The sequence below is a fragment of the Hoplias malabaricus genome, chromosome 10 (assembly GCF_029633855.1).
Source record: "Hoplias malabaricus isolate fHopMal1 chromosome 10, fHopMal1.hap1, whole genome shotgun sequence".
NCBI lineage: Eukaryota > Metazoa > Chordata > Actinopteri > Characiformes > Erythrinidae > Hoplias > Hoplias malabaricus.
The window spans coordinates 31,361,858-31,370,027 of NC_089809.1; positions in this window are offsets into that span (position 1 = coordinate 31,361,858).

An 8,170-nucleotide genomic window follows, 5' to 3' on the forward strand; every position below is an offset into this window, starting at 1 on the left:
AGCCATAAAAAACAATTGGCCATTTCAACACTATTATTTTTAATATTGAACAATAATATTTTGTCCATATAGTCATGTAAAATGTAGGTAATATTGTTCTGTACCAGTGGAAATAAGTGGTAAAACAAAGAGCCATTTAGGAGCCGAAAGAGCCGGCTCTTCATGAAGAGCCGAGCCAAAAGAGCCGGCTCTTCATGAAGAGCCCAGCCAAAAGAGCCGAAATTCCCATCACTAGTCCCTAACTGCACACTGCTGCTCTGAATAGTGTGTTAAAACAAATATATACCACCCTTAGCGGTGCTCTCTGTAGTGTAGTATGTAAAGAAATATGTTGTTTGGGACACAGCCTCACTGTCTAATTTATTGTTAATCAAATGCGGTTCCACGTGATTATAAATGCAGTATTTTACATATCTACGTAGAAACCAGCTTATAGCTAGCTAATATATTGGGTATGGGTTGGGTTTTTGACTCCGCCAATATGAGTCGTTGTTGTCGACCCCCCCCCCCCCCACTTACAGATAGGAGCTCATTCAAACCCCAGCCAACTCTTCTCTTATCGCAGCTGTACTTTAAGGTGACAGTAGAAAATGCCAAGCACAAGGCTGCCAGTCAAACTAATGAGCAGAAAAACCTGAAACAAACTTTTCTTTTTCCATTTTACAGCAAAGATTAATTCTCTTGGTAATCTTGTCTGTCATGGTGACACAATGTCTGTTTATAGCTTGCAATTTGTTTTCAGTGATGAGATTGAACTATATATATATATATATATATAATTTTATTATTATTATTTTTTTAACTTGCCTCTGTGATCAAATTTTTTTACAGATATTTATTACATGACGTCTGATTGGCCTGGGTTAAACAATGTGGATGACCCATTCATATGTAAATGTCACTGAGGTCAATATAGGTCATCAGCTTCAAACCTGTGCATGAGATTAAATTTACTTGAATGGAGCTTATCTGTATTATGGACTGCTAAATGTCATGTACTTGTGAATCACCGTTCCACCGTGCCTATTTTTGTCAAAAGGCTCAAAACGACCTGTTATGTGTCATATTAGGAGGCAGATGAGACCCTATCAATTATTTTGAGTGATGTCAGATTCCTTCCAGTTACATGTTCATTCATGTGCTGATGTTTAATCTCCTGCTGATGACTCTGATGTGTGTGAGTTAAAAAGGTAGATGACTCCTCTCTAACAGATTCCTCTCTGTGCATGCTGAAGTTCCATTATAGCATTGAAAAGGTGTGACTCTGAGAGCAGACTGGATAACCCCTCCATCAAAAAGTGCATCCTGATTAAAGGCCTTAATAAGCAGTAATTACTGACACTGTGACATTTAGTTATCAGCCATGGGTCCTGTGGAGGGAATAGCAATTAGCTGTTTGACTCGATTAGTGTGAGAGCAGACGTTTTATGATTCTGACAAAAAAATATTAGGGGGTCGCACAGACATCTTGCAATCCATGTATGGCAAAGTGTATTTCATGATTAGGAGAGTTACAGCCCATAAAGAAAGACTATCCTCTGTCCTAACACAACCCAGCTCACTCGTTTTCATCATAGTAAATGGATTTATGGACCTCACTGTTAGCAATGTGATAAAGTCAGTGTAAGCTTCATGGTATTTATGGCTTCAAAGGAGAAGCTGGAACTTTCTGTTCTGTTAAGCACTGTCAGAGCTCTTTTGTTTTTGCTTCATTCAAAACGGACTGGAATGCATTTTCAGTGCATGTGGATAGTGACAGAAAACCATAAACTAAAATGAATACAACTATAGCTCAGATCAATAAAATAAGGACATGAAACACTACTCAATAAATATTTTATATATACAGCCCATATTTTACCTCCTATAAATTCAAATCTGTTTAAAATGTAGTATCCACAAATTAATCAAAGATTTCCAATAGATGTCAATAAAATAAATTACAGCACAAATTTGTTTGACTATTTAGCATATATCTGCTGTTATACATAGAGCACAAACGTATATTTAATTGACGTTGTGCAAATAATATTTATTGTAATATTTATCACCTGCATCAGGTGACTGTGTGAAGTTTAGTTGGGGTGCTGGGTTTTTTCTGGACGCTTCATTATCCTCCACAGTCCAAAAACACAGTAGGTGAATTGGCTACGCAAAACTGCCCATAGGTGTGAATGTGTGGTGCCCTTTGATGAACTGGTGACCCCTCCGGGGTGTGTTGCTTCCTTGAGCCCAGTGATTCAGTATAGGCTTCAGACGCCCAGTGTCTTAATGTCATTTATATTATTCATGTAGAATTGTAGATTTATTTCAGTGCCTGTGCAGCTATGTAGAAATGTAGACCTCCGATTACACCATGTATATATTGTGAAGCTGTATCAGCCCAATTTACTTCTGGATTTGTGCTTGTAATTCTGCAGAATTAATCTAATGTTCAAAGAAAAGGTGAAGAAGAAGCATGATAGCATTACTGTCATCCAAACATTTTGTAAAAGTGTTTGAACCTTTACAAATTATATCATAGTTCTGATACACATTAACTTTATTATTTCCTGATGTGTAGAATATGGCTGCTATCAAGTCATTAATTCTGTGTTGCTTGGCCCTCTCCACACTTCATCAACAAACAGTTATAGACGTTGGGTAATAGGATGTTGCAAAAGAAAAGGTCAGTTGATGCACACTCATGTTTTCATGCTTGGTAGGTGCTTTAAAAAACAAAAAAAAAAAACCTTGAAATGCATTATCAGATTGTTTGCATCTTCTAATATGGTCAATAAAAATTCAGACAATTTCTGTCAATGTTTGGAAACACGAAACGTGTTTTTTTCACCTCTTTAAAACAAGGCTGAATTAACACCAGTTTAAAACTATTCAAATTCACAGATCAACCATAACATCATGATCACTCACTCACTGTCCATTCTCACAGGAGCACTTTGTTGCTCTGAAATTACAGACTGTTGCTCTGCATACTTTGTTTGCCCAGATTCACCTTGTTCTTCATTGGTCAGGATCCCAACAAGATCACCACAATGCAGGTATGATTTAGGTGGTGGATCATTCTTAGAGCTGCAGTAACACTGAAATGGTGGTGTTGTATGTTAGTTTGTGTTGTAATGGTGTGAGTGGATCAGATGCAGCTGTGCTGCTGGAGTTCTTAAACCCCTCAGTGTCCCTGCTGGACTGAGAATAGTCTACTAACCAAAAATATCCAGCTAACAGCATCCTGTGCCCACTGATGAAGGACTAGAGCACAGCAAACACAAACTGTGCAGTAACAGATGAGCTACTGTCTCTGACTTTACATCTGCAGAGTGGATATTGAACGGACACAGTATTTAAAAACCTCCAACAGCGCTGCTGTGTCTGATCAACTCGTACCAGAACAACACACACACTAACACACCATCACAAGTATGTAGAGCAACAAGTGGACTACATTTTGTAATTGTAGAACTACAAAGAGGTGGTCATAATGTCATAGTTGATCAGTGTATACACATTTTAAACAATAATAATAATATTATTAATATATTATTAAATACTGGAGAGCCGTAATATTCTTAAACGTATAAAAAACAATCAGACAAAAGGTAAAACGACCTTCTTGCTTTTACACTCATTTTATCAGCTCTACTGACCATATTCTAAAGCAGGATTAGTCAGCTTGGCCAACAAGTAAATGGACCAGTGTCTCCTGTGTCTGAACAATAATACTGACAGAATAGGGACATCACAGCAGAATATGTGCTTTGCCATGCTTCCTGTTCCATCTCAGCAGCACAGTGGTTAGGCTGACCAATACTGCTTTACAGCAGTAAAGTAATGTACAGCAGTACATTATTTATTTGTGCATTCTTTTCTTTATATTTATCATTTTTTATCCCTCATAGGTTACAATTTTTTTATCTCTCATAGGCGTGTTAGGTTTATACAAAAAAGTAAGAAAAAATAAAAAGAAACAATATAAACATTAGAAAAACAAAAGGAATTTAAAGAGAAAATAACTCACTGGTTGTGGGTTCAATTCCCGCTCCGGGTGACTGTCTGTGGGAGTTGGTGTGTTCTCCCTGTGTCTGCGTGGGTTTCCTCCGGGTGCTCCGGTTTCCTCCCACAGTCCAAAAACACACATTGGTAGGTGGATTGGCGACTCAAAAGTGTCCGTGTGTGTGTGTGTGTGTGTGTGTGTGTGTGTGTATTGTCCTGTGAAGGACTGGCGCCCCCTTCAGGGTGTATTCCTGCCTTGCGCGCAATGATTCCAGGTAGGCTCTGGACCCACCGCGACCCTGAATTGGATAAGCGGTTACAGATAATGAATGAATAAATGTATGATTGAATTTTACTATTTCATTTTTGGTTGTACATGAAAAAAACAAAACAAAATCTCCAATAAAACCTTATGTAGCCAACACTAGGCTTAATCCCTAATAAACTGACTATAAATTAAGCAGACCTCAAATCATTTTCTATATCCTTTACAGAGCAGTAAGAACATGGTGTGCTTTGCTTAAAAAATATTATTTAATTGATCAAGGGAATCGCAGAGGAATGCATTCTTCCAGTACTGTGCTGGAAAGCGACTGTGAGTGTTCCCTCCTGACACATGGAGAAGCCATCCGGCTGCCCTCCAACCTCTCCTCAGGAACTCTGTGTATGAGACAAAGACGGATGGGTTATTCATCTTGAGGAATTCCCATTCCATTTTCAACCTGCTCTGATAGCTCTGGACCCTACCACCATTTCTCTATTATCTCTAAAAGCTCTGCTGACCTACCACCAGCACCTTTTAGAAGCTGCCTGTCAAAAGCTTGGTGATACCTTGGCTTCTGTTCAAATTTGTAATGCCTCCTTGTTACATTTCAGTTATGTGAGATAAAAGTTGCATCAGTTATTCCTACAGCTATTTATTTAGGGTATATTTTGCAACACAACATTTTCCTCTGCATTAGGAACTTTGTGTTGCAAAAAGCAGATATTGTTTGATTTTAATGCATTCAGCGAGAATAATTACTGGGGTGAGGAAATGCACGAAATGCATTCCAAGCTATTCCTAGCTAATATACCAAAACTAACTCCATCACTCTGGGCGGCTTATGTAGGGTGACCAGACACCATCTTTTCGCTGGATATGCCCTCCTTTTGGAACTTAAAAATGTGTCCAACTGAGATTTCTAAATTGCCAAAAATATGCTTTTCCACAGACTTTCCCCCATTCCAATCCTTGCCATGAGCCCTAAAAGCATTGTTGAAGTGTACTTTGATGACATTTTTGTAGGTTAGCTAAAGAGGTGCGAATGTTCTAATTGTCGCAGCTGAGAGCAGAACTGGGACACGTCGTCTCATGCACCTCAATGTGTTTACTTTACTATGTCTTAAACACAAATTTCAGCCGAGTTCCACCCAACATTACAGTGTTTTAATGGAGCCTTAAACAGAAATGTGTTGAAAGGTGTTAAAGTCATTTGTCACAGTTTCTTCCTCATGTTAACATTTCTGAGCCTTTCACTTTCTGCTCTGTATTTTACAAAACATAGTCATCTCATCTGTCCCCATAACAACAGGAATACATGGACACACCTGACCGTTAATGACTTTATGATGAGTTTATCTAATAATCAAATATATATTACTTCTGGCTAATAACATGCAGTGCTTGCTTTGAGTAGTCTTGCATTGCCCGACTCTCTAGGGAGGGAGTCTTGTACCTTTTGCCTCTTAATGTGGCCAAGAACCACCTACTGCTGCAGTAAAAGGTAAATGACTGACATCCAAAAAGACCAATCACAAGTCTTCTATTTTCCCATGACGTATAGAAGGAGGTAGCCAATCAAAATGCAACTGGCTGAATCCTGACAGTGAGGCAAACGTAATGCACTAAAAGTAGCAATCTCTCTGCCATGCAGTGGTCTGCTTTCTGCTTCACGATGATCAGGGTACTGGTTGGTCCAGATCCTACCCAGCACCACTGGGACAGTGATGACACAGCAGACACACAACGTGTACAGTTTCAGTATATTGAAGTGCATCCCACACTTATCCAATCACTTATAGCTGTGGACAATTTCATAAAGCTAAATGATCTCCAGAGTACCTGGAGGAGACCCAAGCAGACAAGAGCAATGCTAGTATTGATCACAAGAACCACAAATTTATGGAGCTGTGTATCAACCACTGTGCCACCCGTTTACAAATGACCTCACAATATGGCAGTCAGCAGCAGATCATGGGTGTAAGTTGCAGTCGTATAATTCTGTCTGGCATCACATTTCAGCTTTTACCTAGACGAGAGCTGGAAAAGGCACTACTCAGTTTGTACCTCTGACATAACATGTCACTTTTACTTTATAACAGGCAGAGAAAGTTAGTAAGAGGCTGTAAGTCCTAATTTCCTTTCAGCAGTCCTGAAACGTCCACTCTAGCTGCTTATTCCATCTACTGCTGATCTCATTTGGCTGTCATGGAGCCATTTAGCATGGATTACACCAGTGCGCTTCATTAGCCTCCTGCTTTGAATGATTAAGGCTACTAGTTGGTGCACGACCATGAACCCGATGCTGTGTAGGAGTAACGTCACTGATCCTTTGGCATAGTAAACGCTGCAGCCGTGTGGCTCTGCGCACGTTCTGGTCCACTGCCAGTGAGGAGGCAGTTCGGAGAGTGGCCTTCAGCTAAGGATTTAAACACGCGTGTCGCTAGGTAAGACTGAGGCAGCAGTCCACCTACAGACTGTAATGTTAAGGAAAATGCTTTTTTCTTAATTGTATTACACAGAAACGGCACTTAACCCTAGCATTTGCCTGAAAACATCTTTTCTCAATGAGTTGTAACAGTTGGCCAAGAGGTTTATTCACAGGTCCCTGAGGCATTAGACAGGTTTAAGTCTGTTGCCACTGATGGAACGCATGCCTGTTGTGCACATCACTGGCTAAAGCTCTTTAGCAGCAATGCTCTCCACTTGCACCAGTAAAGTAGGCGTCTGGACAATGAATAGCAAAATAGCCTATAATCAAGAAATCTGATCTTACAGAGGCGTACAAGTTCCTCAATTGATCAGATGTCCCTGGACAGGAGCACATGAAACAGTCACATTATGAACCTGCCATGAATGAGGAATAGAAAACACTAAAGGCACAATGACTGCTTTAGTTTTCCATCTCTCTGGCCCAACATATTTAATCACACCCTTAAGTTCCTCAAAAGCAGATTCCGCATCAGGTTGTCCCCAGTGTCAGAGCAAATGAACTGAGGAGGTATGGAAATCCCATTCTGGAGCGAGTGCTTATCTGACATTCTCCCAAAACTAACTGTGCACTTTAGCACTGCGGCTAGCAGCCCAGCAAGGCCCTCTCAAAAGATCCACCTGGTATTTCACTTGAGGATAAGTAAAGGGACACAAAAGATTGAAAGAAATATTCAGCATTATTTGTAAGACTTCTTTTCTGTGTTCATTGAGAATAGCTTTTATCATTATGAACAAAGTATGTCCTGTGCTGGTCAAGAGGCAACATTAAAATATGTGTCTGGTGATAGAGAATATTGTTAAACTTTAGAAAAGAAGTATGAATCTTAAACATCTTTTAGTGACTTGCAAGTATTGTTTTTGTATCGTATCAAACTGAGTCACTCAGACAGGAAATAAGCTGACTTTCACCATTCAGTGGGTTACCAACACTGTTGAAACTCTGTCATAACACTTTGTACTGGTCAAACACTACCCTTATGTGGAAGATGAATTTAAAACCATATATAGTATGTACTGCAGTGTGCAAAATCAGAGATCACCCTTCTATTAAATTTAACATCAGTAAAACATCTATTAAATTCACTTACTTTTTTTTTGATGAGATTTCTTAAGGAATTAGATATAAGAAAAATAGTATATCACATTTTTGTCATGTTCATTTGCAAGGTCTTTAAAATAAGTGGTTTGGTGTACAGTAGGGTGAAATGTGTCAGCTCACTGTGGTATAACAGCTACATTTGTTCTGCAATGGCCAAGATGTGATGAAAGTCAGGGACGAAGAGTACTATAAAAAAAATTGCACCTTTGCATTCCATTTTTAATTTATTTTTTGACCTCAGATAGCAACTTAAATCATTACGTTGTCTACCCATTATATTTCTGTTGAGTATATTATTTGCAGTTAATTCACTACATGACATGTAT